We start from the raw sequence: 18,220 nt of genomic DNA, 5'->3' as shown, positions 1-18,220 counted from the left end.
GATTTAATTGATATCCAGATATTCCCTCTTCAGCAAGGAGAGTGAGCGTTGATAATTGACGTTTGTGCAACTTAGGTGGTTAATTAGTCGCAATGTTCTGTCCGTAAGGGGGCATTTTAAAATGTTTAGATGTTCAGCATCATTGGCCATAACCAACCGCATAGTTTTTGAATCTTGACAAGAAATTCTGGAAACTCATGTCATCGATGACCATTTCAAAACCACCAAATGTGGGTCCAGTAATTTGAATCTGTAGAGGCTTAACCACAAAGCTAGTTGGACTTCTACTTGGTGTAGATGTAGAAGTTGTATCCAAGTAAGAACTGGCAGTTGGTGCAGCCAAGAAATCATCCAGTCCACCTAGCTCTATGTGATTGCGATATTCCAGGAGTTGTGAGGCCCAACTAACTTCAGTCTCCAGAACATTCGTTTCTGGAATCTATGCCAATTCTAGCTTGGTAATGCAAACTTCTATCTCCTGGATATATTCCAGAATATCCTTTCAGAAGATGGAATAAACATGAAGGGTTACTCTATTTCCATGACACAGCTTCACTTTGATTCTTAGGACAGTCATCTGGTGAAGGATCTGTTCTCTGGGAACCTCCATGCTGAGGAACTCTATGATCGAAAGGTTAACAAAAAAGGGAAGAAACAGATTTCTTTTTTACAATATGTCAACAAAAAAAGGTTGAAAGGTGAAAGGGCAAAAATCTGTGTGTTTGTATGTCTGCTAAAAACTTTTGACAGACACGTCGGAACATGACAAAACTGGTATTGTTTTAAGCCTCAAACTTTCGGATGATAAATATCGAAAAATTGGCCAAAAACATTAATTCTTTCACCCTCAACTGGGCAGTTTTCTACAAGGAGGTGTCACTTTTTTCGCAAATATTTTTGCAAGTCATCAACTCTTTTCGATGGATTAGCCTTAATTTTGATGTTTGCCTCTTCCGGTTTTGTGATGGACGCAACGGCAAAAACGTCACGTTTTTTTTCCTCCTTTGCAGTACGGGTTTGAGCCTATCTGCCTACTACCATTTTTTTTTTTTTTTTTTTTTTTTTTTTTGCTCAACACACTCCTCCAAATACCAGGGCAACGCCAGGCACCTAGGCTAGTCAAAAATAAAGAATCTATTTAAATTAAAAAGAAAAACCTTCAGTTTTAAACACCCCATATATATATATATATATATATATATGTATGTATATATATAATTTTTTTTTTTTTTTTTTTTTGGACACCCTATATATATGTATAATTATTGTCACAGCCAAACAGCGTCGCAGCTTGCAAAAGCCATGCCAGCCAACAAACTGGAAGTCCAAGGCTCTAGTTTTGCCCTCATTTGGGCCCATCAGTTAGATATATCTGAATTTGGGATTCGAAACTCGAGCCTCTTGTATGTGAGGCAAGCACTCTGCTACCTGAGCAAGACAGTATAAAATTCCTACTTGTGAGACATCCGCTTAGGTTATAGCTTGGTTGGATGACCACATCAATTGTTCGAGGTGAACAATAGTCTGATTTCACTGTGGGTTTTCTTGATCTGTGTTAAGACTTTCTTGTGTGTGACGTGTTTGTTTAGGTAGCAGAGTGCTTGCCTTGCATGCAAGAGGCTTGGGTTTTGAATCCCGAGTTCGGATATGTCTAACTGATGACTCCAATTGAGGGTGAAACTTGAGTCTTGGACTTCCGGTTTGTTAGCTGTCATGGCTCTTGCAAGCTGTGACGTTGTTTGGCTATGGAAATAATTATATAATCTCTCACATTCTGAATATATATATATATATATATATATATATATATATATATATATATATATATATATATATATAAAGAGAGAAAAGCAAGAATGATAGATACTCTATAAAATAAAAGTGGTTGATATTGGCAGAGAGAGAGGATCGAACAAAATAAGGAGATGAAGAGACTGTTAGACAAAAGCCTGGTAAGAGATGAGTCAGTTAGTGACTTAATTACAAAATTTGGCTCATCAAATGAATTAAAATAAAATTTATTTCAAACATTACTCTGTCTCAAAACTATGGAATATTTTAGCATGCATTTTGTATGATAAAAATAGAGAAAACGCCTTAGTGAAACAAATGTTGATTAACTCAGTATAATAATAGATATATGTAGCAAAAAGTTTTAAAAAATCTCCAACAAATCTTGAGATAGACTATATAAAGATAAGCTAACAAATGGTCTTGATGTCCCTCATCTGTAACTCATTTTTGCCTTCACTTATTCCCCACCCCGCTGTTAACTCTTATTAGGTTTTGTGAGTCTTTCCAGAAAGTATGCATTCTTACTGATAGTGGCCGATGTTCTATTTTTGGCTGGTGTTTGAACCATTCATATAATTGAAGAAAATACAGGAGAGAAAGCAAGTGGTAGTTATAACACAAAGATGACGAATATACGTAAGGAGGGGGAGAGGTCAGTAGGGTAAGAAGAGGGGAGGAAAATGTCTGCCACTGCTACCACCAATGGACATTTGCCAGAAATAGAAAAATAAATAAACTTGGAAAAATCAAGAGAGTGAATTGTATATCTATTTTCAGAAATTTGCCTGTGAAAATGGTCCAATGAAGTTATTTGGCATATTGGTACCATCATGATTAGTGGCTGATAAAATGATTTGTTTCATATCCAATTTTTTGTTATACATGAGCTTTTTTTTTTCTTTCATTCTTAACTTGGTCAGAAATTGGGGAAACAATAACTTTGTCTCTTTTTTTTTTCATTTTTCTTAAACTTTTTCTTCTAGGGGATGGGACATCCAACCAGATGTCTGACATTTACCCCTATTTTAGTGAGTCCAACCAAGAGATCTTTTCAGGATTCTAGCCGTCCCTTTCAGTGCAATCGTTTGTATTTCCCTTGTACTTGGTTCACCGGGTATGCTTGCTATGTACTTTTTAAAGTTCTTTTTTATAAGCCCAGTTGCTCCTATGATGACTGGTATAATTTTAACGTCTTTTAATTTCCAATTTCGTTTCATATCATACATAAGTCCTTGATACTTTGTTATCTTTTCCCTCTCAGCTCTGTTAAGCCCTGTATCATTGGGTACACTGACCTCTATTACGGTCGCTTTTTTGTTTGCTCTGTCCCAAATCACTATATCTGGTTTAACAGCTGCGTTTTCTAGATATGTAGCAGTAGGGATTATGTAGTCATATTTTGTTGTGGGTATGGAAGTTACTTGAAAGTCATTTTCTCTAGCACCCATCTTCTAGCTATGGATGCAATGGTAGAGTAGACAAGACCCTCAAGTCTAGGTAGAGCAACTTATCTAGGAGGAAGTCTTGCTAGTATAGAGTAAATGCTGATAAACTTCTTGCTTGAATAATAGTATTACTTATTGGATAATTTTATGGTGGTAAATGTCAATTTGATTTTACATCTCTTCTCTACCATGAGCACAATGGTTTTTGGTGAAGAATTAGTTCTTCCTTGCCTGGTTGATTGTGAGGTAGTAACCTGGACAATGTCTGGCAATGTCTGGACAGATTTTGCTGTCATTGATTTGATGGATGATGTTGGGTGTCTGAATGATGTCATTATGCTTCCTCTGGTTTGTGGCACTGGTGTACCAGGTGTATAGGAATCCTAAGATGTTGATTTGGAGGATTTAGGCAAAGCATTGGGAATGGAAACTGAAACTACAGACATTTGAAGTGGTCTGAGGAATCTATGATTTACCAAAATGATTTTGTCTGATCCATCAATCCTTTAACCGATGTTGATGGTTTGACAGTTTCAACAACTCTGCCTGCAATGCCCCATTGATAATTGTTAATGCATTGTATCAAGACTATCTCCCTATTCAAAGTGACCGGAGAATATGTACTGTATTATTATGTTGCTTTGTTAGTTGATCGTTGTGCTGAGACAGGCTTACTTCATGATTCTTAGCTGCAGCTATTCATTTTGCGTGTGATTTATATAGTGCAGGTTTGGATGGTATGAGGTCTTGAAGTCGCTGGTAGATTTTGGCACAAATTTACTCAGTGTTGCTTAACTTTGATAGAGGTGTGCCAATATTGTAGGGTGGCTTGGCCGACACTGAAGCTTTGAGGATCTGTATTGCAATGAATTATTCTTTTTGCCGTTTTTACAAAAAAAAATCTCTGCATTAGATTTAGGGTATGCCACAGAGGGCTGCCTGTGCTTCACACATCATGTCTTGAAGATTACCAAAATCTCTTGGAATTAAAAGGTGGCCCACCATTGCTGCTTAATTCTCCTGGAGTGCCATATTGGTGGCTACCACAGCCCTCTCAGACTCGAAAGGAGTTTAGTTCAGCAAAGCTATTAGAGCAGTTACTAGTATGTCCATTACCTCTATTAGTTTATGAAGCACTACATTTTTGCTTGCAGTAGGTAAACATCCAAGCAATAGCCATGTTGGGGGTGTTGATCATATATATTTGGTCTCATGATGCTGATTTAAATGTCTCAGAATGATGGACATTCTGCTTGAGAGATTTAAGTGCTTTGGCTTAGGTTAGCAAGTCCACTTGAAGTATGCTGTTTGCTATTCCCCTGATAAGTTGATCCTTGTGTACATGTCAAACAGACTGGTTACAGAGATAGCATAAAAAAAAAACAAACAAACTATAGTCCAGTATTGCGACTGTGGAAGTTCTGTATTGTATTTGTCTCAACCTCACTCTGTGACATAAAGGAAAAAACAAGGCGATGGATGATGGATTTGACCTCTGAGTGACCAAGGTCTATTATCCCTAGTAGCTTGTCTGTGTCATTAGTGAAGAATTTAGGATATGTGTTGACTTTGGCATTCTGGACAGTCATCAGTAGTATTTTATAGTTAGATCTTAACCTGAGGTGTTAAAATACTGTATTTCTCTCAGTCTGCTGTTCTATTCAGTACTGTAAGATCCATCTTCTAAGGTTTTACCTTCTCCCTGCAAAGAGCTTAGTTTATTGCTAATTGCCCGAGGTGCCCCTACCAGAAAATGTCGACAAGGCTGCTCAGGTATTTTTTGAAGGCTATAGTGTGTTATTCCTACTGTGCTGGCTCTTAAAAATTTATTTTCATTATATCTAAAACTATTAAATGTGGTCACATAGTTCTTTGCAAAACATGAACAATGGTATCAAATATATTTTGGTAGCTCTATTAACCACTGAATTATGACCTTTCAAACTTTGGAAATGACAAAATTTGCTGTTTTGTGTGCTATTTGTTCACAGGATATAACTAAAAATGCTGACTTTAAATAAGTGAAAAATCCTTAGAAATGTAATATCATCTTGTAGTAGATGAAAAGTAATCATAATGGAAACAATAATTATTAGATCAAACTAGCCAAAGCATTGGATAAAATCCCATTACGTTGAAAAAAAAAAGTATACAAAAAGTACATGAAAGCAGAAATATAAGATTTATTTCAGCAGTTAACATATTGAATGTTTTTAATGATTCATAGATCAGTAAACATTTGGCTCAGTATTTCTTTTCATAGTAAGTAAAAAAAAATTATAGATTTGAACCATGTAAAAACAGACGGAAACAAAATTTTAATTTACTAAAAGTGTTCAACTTGAATTTTTTTGTGAAAGTCATCTTAAAACTGTATTTAAGTCCATCATATTGATAAGTGACCCCTTTTCTTAAAACTAGGGCTGTTTTTTAAATATATAACGACAAAGAATATCGCGCACATTAAGTTGAAAAACTCCAACATAAAAATAAATCACTTTTCACTATAAATAGCAATTTAACTTAAAGTAACTTAAAAAAAGGAAAACTATTAATGAAACCAGAAAGAATTGTACATCTATAAAGAGAAAATATTAAATTTTGTTTATATCAAAATTTTATCAAAATAATCTAAATAAATGAGTTATCACACATTGAAATTGAAGAGAATCTCGCTATATTTAGTCATTTTCACACACTAAACTTGTGATTCTCAACATATCTTCTATCTTTTATATATATAAAAGCGAAAATGTATGTATGTATGTATGTATGTGTGTGTGTCTGCTAAAATCTTTCGACAGACACAACAAAAATTCACAAACTCGGTATCATATTGAAGCTCCATCCTTCGCTCAAAAAATATCGAAAAATTGGCCAAAAACGTTCATTTTTTCACTCCGAAATCGACAATTTTCGACAGGGGGTTGGGTCAACAAAAACGGCACTCTCGACCGGTTCTACGTATGCGTCAGATGACGTCATGATCTGATTTACTTTAAATAGTTGAAAAACTGATTAAATTTCATGTACGTCGCGTTAGGTCAGTTGCTTAACACGTTCATTATCTAAAAGTTTTGGGTTTGAATCGTGGTGTGAGATGTCTTTTTTCTTTTTTTTTTTTTTCGATTTTTTAAATTTAAATATTGAATCAGTGTTATTTAAGCCATTTTTCACGTAATGCTCTTTTTTCTGTTTTTTTCTCTTTGCTTATCCACCCCCGACCACACACCCCAAAACACCCGGGTACCCACCAATTTTTTTCAATTTTAATATCGAAACAGGCTTATTTAAGCCATTTTTCACGTGTTCGTTTTTCTGTTTTCATCGTTCGTTTGCCTTACGTTAGTTTTTTTTTGTGTTTTTTCCCGCTTAAGTTTTAACGTTTTCTTTTTTTACTTTGCTTATAACAAACAAACCTCGTCATTGACGTCGTCGTCGTGGTAACACTCGATGACTTCCGTGCGCGCACCTGTCAATTTGGTTCTTACTTAAATAAATTCAAACATCTTTCAGTAACTCATTCTGGCTGGCCGATTTTATTTTCAAACTTTGCCTCAGGGCTTCGGGTTCGATCCTAACAACTCCCCCTCCCCCCCCGGTTTCTTTTTTATTTAACACCACACACACCTACAAACACCCGGGTAACGCCGGGTACCCCCGCTAGTCTTTGATAAATGCGATAATATGGTTTCAGCTATAGGCAAACTTTAAAGTTACTTTTAATAAGTTATGAAATGCATGATTGATAATGTTGGCAAAAAAAAATCAAGTTTCTATACATTTTCTTCTAAAATTTCAAGGGAACACATTTTGTACTAACCCAAAATGTCAGTAATAATCCTTGTTTTTTTTTGGAAACAATATATTGACCTTTTGAAAGAGGCAAAAGAAGAAAGCAATGACATTTGTTCTGGTCCCATGATTTGACTTTCGCACAATCCTATCTGGAATTCAAACAAAATATGTATCATTTGTTTAAATAATTATATTATTTAAGGTTATTTCTCTCTATCTATAATATTCTTAGTTCACTTCGCGTAAAATTATTGCCGTTTCTAATCTATCTCTCTCTTTCTATGCAGCAGAACCCTGGGATACAACATTAAAAATTCGTAACAAAATACAGTACAGTATATAATACACATGTATATAATCAAATAACGCTGTAAGGGTCCGGAAAAAACATTGTATTCCACATTGTAACCTGAAAAAAAACCGTATCCTGGGGTTCTACTATATATATATATATATATATATATATATATATATATATATATATATATATATATATATATTTAAAAGAGTGTAGCCATCAACAATTGTGGATTTTTCAGGCTTTTATTAGTTTTTATTTTAAAATATTTTTATAATACGTTTCAAGCCTTGTTCAGCTCTCTTATATAAAGGTTTTTTTTAAAGTGAAAGTTTGAAATGTCATTTTGGAAAACATTTTAACTCTAGTTAGTTTAACTCAATTGTTGATGGCTACACTCTTTTAAATATACATTTTTTTCTCTCGTTGGAACTACACAACCATCACTTTAAATATATATATATATATATATATATATATATATATATTGTGCATGTGTCTCAGTATGTATATATAATTTTTAGTATGAATAAAATTACTTTCTTGAACGGTTTTGCACCACTTTTACGTTCCCTTACAAAGATTAAAAGTGGCATATAATGATACTAAACATTATTCTAATTTTGATTATAAAAATGTTTTAAAAAAATTGAAATTCAGGAAATCTTACTTAATTGACTGTACCTCTAATTTAATACAAATCTAAAATATTTAAATTTTCCAATATGAGGTTGTGCCAATATGATGTGTCCTTGAATGTTTTAAGATACTCTGAAGGACAGTAACGTGCGGAGAATTTTTTCAGGGCAGGTACTCAAATGGCAAAAATATAGTAATATTGGGACACAGGCCTATAATACATTCCTCTGAAAAAGCCCCTTTTAGAATATGAGTAAAAGGGGCAGGTGCTCCCCCACCCCCGTGCATGTCCCTGCTGAAAAAAATTAAAATTTGGAGAATATTTATTCATGTTTCATATTTACTGTTTAAATTTGAAAAAAAAAAATTGTAGATTGTCATGCTTTTTTACTCCCTTTTCAGAAAAAAAAAAAAAATTGAATAAAATATAGCCCACATTAAGACTCTAGACATCTAGCGACTGTGTTCTAAAATTCATAATGGTCTGTTAATTAGTTTAGGAATTAATTTTGATCATATAAATATATAAATATATACACATACCTAACATTATATAAATAAATGCTATAAAATAATTAAATTATTTATCCCCCTCCCCGACCACCAGCTTAACCCTTGTCTTTTTCACTCTTCCTCTCTCCTGCAAGATGAGGTATTTTCCTGTTTTTTGCTTTGTTTTTTGGGCTTTTATTTTGCTTTGTTATTGTACTGTTTTATTGCTTTATAATTTTATTATTTTTATTTACTTTTCCTTTTTCTTTATTTTTCTTTATTCTTTCTTTCTTTTTCACTTATTTAAATGCCGTTAATTTATTTCATATCTGAATATCACGTGACTGCCCTCCTGATCAAGATCTACTGTGAACTTTTTTCCAATTTCCATTACGAACTCTACTTTTGTATAAGCAGCATCGCCTAAAAACATTTCAAGTATCATGTAACTGGCTGACCAAAACATGCTCATAAATGTGTAGCGACCTATAAATGCTCATGTAAAATCAATAAAAAGTATATCTTACCCAACTTTCGGTATTGAGCTCTTTTGTGTGAATCTCATTAAATTCATTGGTTGTTTCACTTCTGAAAAAATATTAACCTTGAATAATTTATTACATATATATTTTTGGTTTTAGTACTTACTTCAACAGTGCTCAATACATGAGTAGTGCATAGTAGTAGTAGTATAAAGATATACTTATGGCATATTAGCTACACAGAAACGTTTGTATTTCATTACTGAGAAAATAATCAGGTTTAATATATAATTATATTTTTTTTTGGTTCTGTTGGGTAAAAAGGAATTGAAGACTACTTCATTATTATGTAATCTTTACTTATAATATATATTTGTGTGTGTGGGTGTGTCCCTGTGCATATTAATACTATTGGATTGTGTAGTAGACTTTCGGTCAGCGTTCAAGTTGTGGATAACTTGGCAAAGACTAAAGTTACCTCTCATGAAAGAGGAGAACTATTTATGGCACAATGGGAGATTCCATTGTGCACACATGGGCCAGTCTATTCTTTGGATTATGATTGGCTGAGTCACCTGATTGGATATGCTTGTACATAAATACAAGCCCTCAGTCCAGCTCAATCTGGTGTCAGTCTTGTGCATAAGCTGGACCCTTGGTAAGTGTTGCTGCTATTATTATTATTATTATTGTTGTTGTGTGTTATTGACTACTACAGTTCTTTTGATTATTCTACAAATACTTGTGCTGCTGATGAGATCCAACATCAATAAAATTCATATCTTCTCAGAAACGATCGTACACCAAATTGTTTATGTGAATTCCTGGAGCATACATACATAAATAATTATTTCATAAAGTTACTAGTGGGTGTGGGAGGTGAGGTGTCTTTGCCCGGGTGTGAAATACGCTTAAATACGATATTTTAATTTGTCCACATTTCGTATATGTTATTATAGAGTAGTTATTTCATAAGTAAAATATATATATATATATATATATATATATATATGGGTGCAATCAGTTAGAATCAAAACCGAAACTGTAGCATTCAAAACTGGTGACGTTACCACCGTACCAATGTGACATGCATATGAACTGATTAAAAATAAACTAAGATCAATGTACGAAATCTATAACGATTTTTTCAATTTTGACTCATTTTTGACCCTTTGAAAACTATTTTAACTGGCTAAAGGCTCATAAAAGAATCCAATCATTTGAGGCCCCAAGCACTGCTCTGCAACTTTTATTTTCGGAAGAGATAGTTTGAAAATATGGAGACAGACATACAGACATATAACCTTTTATATATTAGATTTACATAGTATCTATATATAGAGAGTTATTTATTTAATATCTATATATTTCTATTTTGTTCGTTATATTTTTTTTTACATAGACCTGATATTACTAAATGTATGGCACAATCACGTTGACACACCGGTTCTCGCCAGATCACCAAAGTTAAGCAACGTTGAGCCTGGCCAGTACCAGATGGGTGACCATTTGGGAAGGCCAGGCGCTGTATTTACCTTCTGAGAAGGTTGGGCGTGGGGCCAGCACTCTCACCCCGTAAAAAGAACTCAGTCGCTACAAAAGCATCTACAAAAAGTTGTAGATGGCCTATGCTCCTTAGGGGCTGAAGGCTATGGATGGATATTACTAAATCACTCATTTTGTACTGACCAGGCTCAGTGTTGCTTAACTTTGGTGATATAACAAGAACTGGTGTGTTGATGTGAGTATAAACTGTTTTTAATGACATTAGGTAGATAGTAAAATGTTTGTTGACACATTTCTGTTAAAATACTACAGGGTGGGGGGGCATTTAAGTGAAATTGTCTGCAATTCCGCTCTCATTCGGATATCCTGTATCTGTAAACATCACTTTCGATTGCACACACGCACATAAAATAAATGTCAGAGGTCAACACTTGAACTGAACACACAAACCACAGAATTAAGTATTTACTTATTTTATATGGGTAAATTTGCACAATCATCTAGCTCTTTTTTGCAATCACACCGCCATGAAACAAAGGGCCGTATTATTATTTCTTTTAACTAGTCCAGTTTTTTGCTTTGGTTATTTTTTTTTTTTTACAGCATATTAACTCTTTTTGGAGTTATTTAATGCTGTAAAAAGTTATTATGCTTCAAGTTCTTTATATCTTCAAATATTTATTTGGTACTTATACAGAATAAGGACTGTGTTACCGAAGGAAAATTTCAATGGTGTCTTTAGATTCCTTGAAATATTTATTTAAGCTTATTTGAATGTTCATATTCATTTCTATAACACCCAATCAAATAAACATTGACTTATATATATATATATATATATATATATATATATATATATATATATTAGTGATGGGACGATTCCAATATTTTTCCGATTCCAATTCTTTATAAATCTAAATATTTAACTATATAGTTGTATTTTTTCTCCGATTACTGTAAAAACACACATGTAAAATGTGCAGATATTAGATGAGTAGCACACTTTTCCTTAGTCGATGAGGTATGGACAAAGAGACTGACGAGGGCTGATTACACACGGCACTGACGATCTTGATAAAGTTTGAGTGTGGCCTCCAAGTTCCATACAAGTTTAGTTCCACTAAAGAATGCTATTCACTCTGCACTCTGAAACAATAGAGAAGAGGGTTGGTGAGCTTATGTCCTAAGTGATGAGAGGAGACATATTTTCCTAAACGTAAAAATACACTTGTAGGGGACGATCTATCGATTTTAGCTTCACAGGTGGTTTAAAATCAATAAATACTTATTTTATCATTATTTACCAGTAATGGAAGATTTTGCTTCAAACAAAATAAAATAAAAAAGACAAAAGAATTCTTTTGGCATCAGAAAATCGGTACAAATTTTTTCAATTTTAATACTGATTCTGATACTCTCAAATATTCTTTTTTTCCAATTCCGATTAATTGTCCCAACACTAATATATATATATATATATATATATATATATATATATATATATATATTAAAGTGAAAATGTCTGTATGTGTCTGTGTACATTACTCTACCAAATAACTGTCAATTTTTGGTCTACAGACTCGAGATTTGATATAAGGCGTATTGAGATTTGGGAAAAATTTTTTAATTGGTTTTCAAACAGAAATTTGGCTGTCATGGGATCGAAGTTCAACGATTGACTCTTGAAAACTCTACCAAACTCCTCTGCTAATTTTAGGTCTAAACACTTGAAATTTTAGATATAGGTTCCTAGGACATGAATCAAACTTTTTAATTTGATTTGAGCCCCAAAAAATAAATGTTTAGGGGTTAAAATTGGAGTCAAAGTTAAAAAAATTTGACTTCTGCGGTCTCTACCAAATTACTCAGCCAATATCTAGTTTAAACATTTGAAATTATACATATAGGATATTTAGATATAGGGCAAGCTTTTTAATCAGTTTGGGTTGAACATTTGAGCTGCTAAGGGGTCAAAGTTCAAAAGATTTGACCTTTGTGGTGTCTAGCAAACTACTCAGCCAATTTTGAGAGGTACGGTCATTTGAAATTTATACATAACGGGTATTCAGACATGCGGCAAGCATTTTAATCAGTTTTGGGGTGAAAATTTGGCAGCCAAAAGGTCAAAGTTGAAAGATTTGACCTTTGCAGATTCTACCAAATTCCTCTGCCAATTTTGGATCTAAAGACTTGAAATTTTAGATGTAGGTAACTTGGACATGGGTAAAACTTTGTATTTTGATTTGAGATCAAAATAATAAATGTTAAGGAGTCAAAATTGGGGTCAAAGTTAAAAAAAAAATTGACCTCTGTGGTCTCTACAAAATTACTCAAATTTTGGTGTAAACATTTGAAATCTTACATAAAGTGTATTCACTCGTAGGGCAAGTTATGAACAGTACATAGGGCCTGAGCAAAGCCGGGCTGAACTGCTAGTATATATATATAGAGAGAGAGAGATAGAGAGAGAAAGCTTTATCTAACATATAATGTATCAACGTTTACCCAGTAGTTCCTTGCTTGTCTAATAGATTTAACAATTTTGGGTCCATCATATTTAGTTAAGTAGTATTTGATGGTTTTCAGAAGGCTTACTAATATACTTTTAGCTTTGCATTTATTTTAATTTTTCTTCTTTTTTTTTCTTTCTTCATTTATAAAGACTAATCTCCTAATTTAGTATCTTCATTTTAATAGATTAGTAGATAATCACACTGACATACTAGTTCCTGTTAGATCACAGAAGTTAAGCTATATCGAGACCGGTCAGTATTAAATGGGTATCATTTAGGAATACAAGGCGATGGTTCTGTACTTATTCTGGCATTGTTTTCAGTCTCTTTGCTGCTAGACTCAAGTAATGGTTCAGGAGAGGTGTGGTAGACAATTGTGGAATCCTTGCTTTACAATAGACTTTATAGGGTGTATCCGGTGTCTTTAACTTTTGACTAAATTTTGACTTGAACCGTAGATGAAGACTCACCTGATCTTGCTCACTTCTGTTTCTTACCAGTTCTTTTGTTGCTAATGACACTGCTGCTCAACCTTATGCCCTTCTTGCTTACTTCCGATTTGGGCAAGCTGACCTGTATGAGGTCAATTGTACTTTTATGGATTACCTATGAAGAATTATTACATTATTATCTTTCAAACCAAACCCTTTAAAAATCCTAAATATTTTTTACATAGAGGCAGGATTGCTGAATCACAGGAAACTGGAGATTTTAATCTCCAAAATATCAACAGAATTATGTTAAAGTCTAAATATCTAAAGTCTGAATATCAGAAGACTTAAAAATAAGAAGTTAGCGTGTGATATTTGGAAATCTTAGGAGATTGTCAGAATTTGGGGGAAATCCTAGGCATCAAAGTCAGAATTTAGGAGAAATCCTAGGTATCCGAGTTGAAATTTGAGAGAAATCGTAGGTGTCCAAGTCAGAATTTGTAGAAATCGTAGGCGTCCAAGTCAGAATTTGTAGAAATCGTAGGCGTCCAAGTCAGAATTTGTAGAAATCCTAGGCGTCCAAGTCAGAATTTGTAGAAATCCTAGGCGTCCAAGTCAGAATTTGTAGAAATCCTAGGCGTCCAAGTCAGAATTTGTAGAAATCCTAGGCGTCCAAGTCAGAATTTGTAGAAATCCTAGGCGTCCAAGTCAGAATTTGTAGAAATTTTAGGCATCTAAGTTGGAATTTGCAAAAATCTTAGACATCAGAGTTGGAATTTGTAGAAATCCTAGGCGTCTGAATCAAATTTGTGGAAATCCTAGGCATCCAAGTTGGAATTTTGGGAAATCCTAGACATTCGAATCAGAATATAGATTTGTAGGAATTGGAATCACATTTTATATCATTGAACTCTGCAATTCTACAAACTATAACTTATCTTGAACACGTAAACTTTCAATATAATATGATCTTAAAAAATTCCAAAACTTATTTCAGTAATTTTAATGAGTTTTTAATTTAGTGGTTCCCCAGGATGCACAGATGGTAATTTGGATGAAAAATGCTTGAGAATGATACAATGGATCGGTAAGTTGGTTGAGTCTTAAAGACAAAGCTTAGATCTGGTGATCTCAGAGGAAGAGTAAATCTGGATAGTACAGAACAGGAAACTTTATTGTCAGATGATAAGTTAATGAAAGTTCTTGGGTTATTAGATGTAAAACAATTGAGGTAGTAGGGTTAGTTGGTAGGGGAAACCCAAGGAAACCATAGGAGAAGTGAGAAAAGATAAACTTGAGAGAAAGAGGAATAACTAAAACCCTGGTCAGAGATAGCTTAGATTGGAAGTCAAAAGCTGTTTAACACATGCCAGCATGTAAAACAGACAGTAAAGAGAATATGATGATGATGATGATGATGATGTCCATGTTCATTACTTTATATAAAATTGATATTATGCCAGGTTGACCAGTTTTGGCCTAGTTTAGAAAATCAATTCAACCGGACTTTATGGAAATGAATGTTATTTGGACTGAAACTATTGATAGTGTAAGTCTATGTAAATGTGTGTGTATGTGTGTAAGCCTCCTTAATAATCTTATTAGGAAATAGATCATTTTAGCTTGTAGCCTTTTTCTTGCTATGTTTGTTATGCTCATTGCAACCTTTTTAATAATAAATATTTATATAAGACTGAAAGCTCAAAAAGCACAACAATGTTTATAAAATAACAAAATCAGATATTCTTTAAGATATGTCAAGCTAATCTGCTAGTTTAACAATGAAAAATGTAAAACTTAAACATGACGTATGAACAGATAAAAATGTGTAGATGCACCTAAAAATGTTATTTCAAACTTAAGTGTCACACGCAAAATAGAATTCTCAACTGGCCTATTTTTTCCCTTGGCTCCAAAACCAACACAATCTGGATCCTTCTTGTACTGACTTTTTCCCTGTTAATTGCTGTATGAAACTGGTTCTGTGCTGTTTTAGGGGGTCAACTCTCCCAGGTTTACCTTCTCTCTATGAGAAGAGGTTAATTTATTGCTGAAGCGCCTCTACTGGGAAATGCCGATGGTGCTGCCCAAGCATCTTTTGCAGGGTCAGAGTGCTCCTCCTTGGGAGTGTTAACTTTTCAATTCCACTTTCCTGACCCTTATGTCACATTTCTCACTGTGGGAGAGAAATAAATACCAACTTATACTTTGCAATTTGGATTATTCGGACTAGTTATACTCACAATGTTTCTGATGATGTAATCTATGACTTTCATTAGGTGAATTTTTTCAAACTTGAGAATCTACATGGAAATTTCTAACTGAACCCTTTATTTAATCCATAGAAGCAGATTATTCTCATTAGATCAGTCCTAACTGGATAGTGCTTTCTTTGCTGCTGTCGAGCATCCAGAGCTATACAAAACAGTAGTGAACGTTTTAAATATTGATATTCTATACTAATTGACGTTTTTGTATTTCAGATATATGTCGTATATCACCATTTAAGTATGACACCAATCAGAAAGGTTTTAGAATTCTCAGAGTTTCAGAAAAGTTGCATTATAAGTTAATATAAAGGTAGTGTCAAATCATCACAAACCTAAGCATAAGTCCAGTATAAACAGACAAAAGTTTATAGAAGCTAGAAGTAATTAAAGAAATAGCAAGAGCTAAGAATGAATATACTGAAACCATCAGAAAACGCGTTGAAGTACAGAAATTAGGATCTTGTGATTTCTGGAAAATCTACAACAGTGTAGTATATAATGGGCAATCAACAGTTCTCCTACTATACAGCAATCATGCAGCTGTTTGCATGGCAACCGAGAAAGCTAAACTCTACTTTGGACCAAGAAAACCACTCCCTGCCTGATTTTCCTTTGTGGGCAGAAACCACACTAGATGATCTGAAAATCATCCCTTCTCAAGTACATGATATCATAAAAAACCTAGACACCTCAAAAGCATGTGGACCTGATCTCATCCCGGCTGTACTATTAAGAAATGTTCCTCTGAGGTTGCTCCAGTTCTCTCCAAAATTTTCAACAAATGCCTTAACGAATGTTGCTTACCTAACTGTTGGAAAACTGCTTCTGTGGTACCAGTTTACAAGAATTCTTGTGAAAGAACTGACCCGTTAAATTATCATCTCATTAACCTCCTCCCTCTTTTCGCCAAAATATTTGAGTCTGTAATTAATCAAGCTGCAGTCCACCACGATGCAGTTGCTAAACTTCTGTCCAACCATTAATATGCATTTAGGCAAGCCCGTTCTACTGCAGATATCCTAACTGTAATCTCTGAATGTATATACCATGCACTGGATAAGGCAGGAGAGGGAAAGGCAATAGCCCTAGATATATCCAAGGCTTTTGACAGGGTATGGCATGGTGGTCTTATGAAAATCAGATCCTATGGTATTACTGGACGAATACTTAACATAATTAAATCCTTCTCAAATAAGAGAAAAATCCAGGTTGTTCTCGATGGTCATACGTCAAAACAATATGATATAAATGAGGCTGTCTCTCAGGGGTCGATCGTTGGACCTTTATTATTCCTGATATTCCTAAATGACCTCCCTGATAAAATTGTCTTCGAGATGGGCATATTTGCTGACAAAACCATGCTCTATAAGGGAAAATAAATGAACGCATATCAAAGGCAATGGCGGAAACCCTAGAGGATGACTTCCAGTCTGTAGTGGAATGGCGACAAAAATGTATGGTAACATTCACTGCTGCCAAAACTAAGTTTGTTTCTTTCAATAATTACAAGAAACTTCTCAATCACCAATAGCTATGACTAAAGATACATTACCTAAAAGTATTTTATTCAAATTCCTTGGCTTAACGTTCACAGGGAACATGAGTTGGGACAGATACATCGAGGACATTGCCAAGACTGCTGTGAGGAAGGTGAACTCTCTCTACTGTGCTAGAAAGTTACTTACGCCGGAAAGTATCCTATACCTCTTCAAGGCCACCATTCACTCATGTATGGAGTATTGTTGTCACATTTGGGCTGATGTATCTGCTACTAGTTTCTCACTCCTGAACAGGGTTCAAAAAAGAGCCACCAACCTGATAGGTCTTGAACTGTCATCTAAGCTTCAACCTCTGTCCCATCAATGAAATGTTGCATCCCTCTGCTTGTTTTACAAATATTTTAATGGTGGATGCTCTGACAAAACTACAAGCCCTTGTACCTCCTTGACATAAATACCCCGACAAAGTCCACCCCTATGCAGTAGAGATTCCCGAATGTCAGAAAGCCTTCTACTCTAATAGTTTCTTCCCCTAAACTGCTACACTTTGGGATTTCCTTCTGGGTTCCTGCTTCCCCAACTGTACTGACATGCAGACGTTCAAGTGTAATGTAAACGAACATCTTGCTGCTCAACTCCCTACATAGTATCCCTGCAACTTATGTCCCTGATTGAGGAAACTAAAAGCACTTGCTCCCACTCCTGAACCCCATACTACTATTTTTTTTTTCAAACTTTTTACTTTCTATAAGTAATAGAACTGTTATATTAAAATTTAAACAATCATTGAACTTGAAAACAGTAAAAATGGATAATTACTTAATAAGATATCTAGATGAGTAGCAAACCTTTCCCTAGTCGACGAGGAATGGGCGAAGAGACTGACGATCTTGATGTAGTCTAAGTGCGTCCTCCAAGTTCCACTAAAGAATGCTGTTCACTCTACACTCTGAAACAATAGAGAAGAGGGTTGGTTAGCTTATATCCTAGGTGATGAGAGGAGACATTTACATTAGCTAATATCCCTTTACAAAACAATATGCAAATTAATTA

The 18,220-nt window shown here is 34.3% G+C and overlaps 1 protein-coding gene and 1 pseudogene across 1 annotated transcript in view; both read left to right on the top strand.

Annotated features, from left to right (window-relative positions):
- Positions 1 to 18,220, top strand: part of LOC145245944 (charged multivesicular body protein 3-like) — a 60,984-nt gene that overhangs the window by 6,315 nt on the left and 36,449 nt on the right. The gene's annotated exons all lie outside the window — the stretch shown is intronic.
- On the top strand, positions 10,366 to 10,482 carry LOC145246210 (5S ribosomal RNA; annotated as a pseudogene).

The sequence above is a fragment of the Euprymna scolopes genome, chromosome 23 (genome assembly GCF_053919585.1).
Source record: "Euprymna scolopes isolate OS-2025 chromosome 23, ASM5391958v1, whole genome shotgun sequence".
NCBI lineage: Eukaryota > Metazoa > Mollusca > Cephalopoda > Sepiida > Sepiolidae > Euprymna > Euprymna scolopes.
This window is presented reverse-complemented; position numbering and strand designations above follow the sequence as displayed.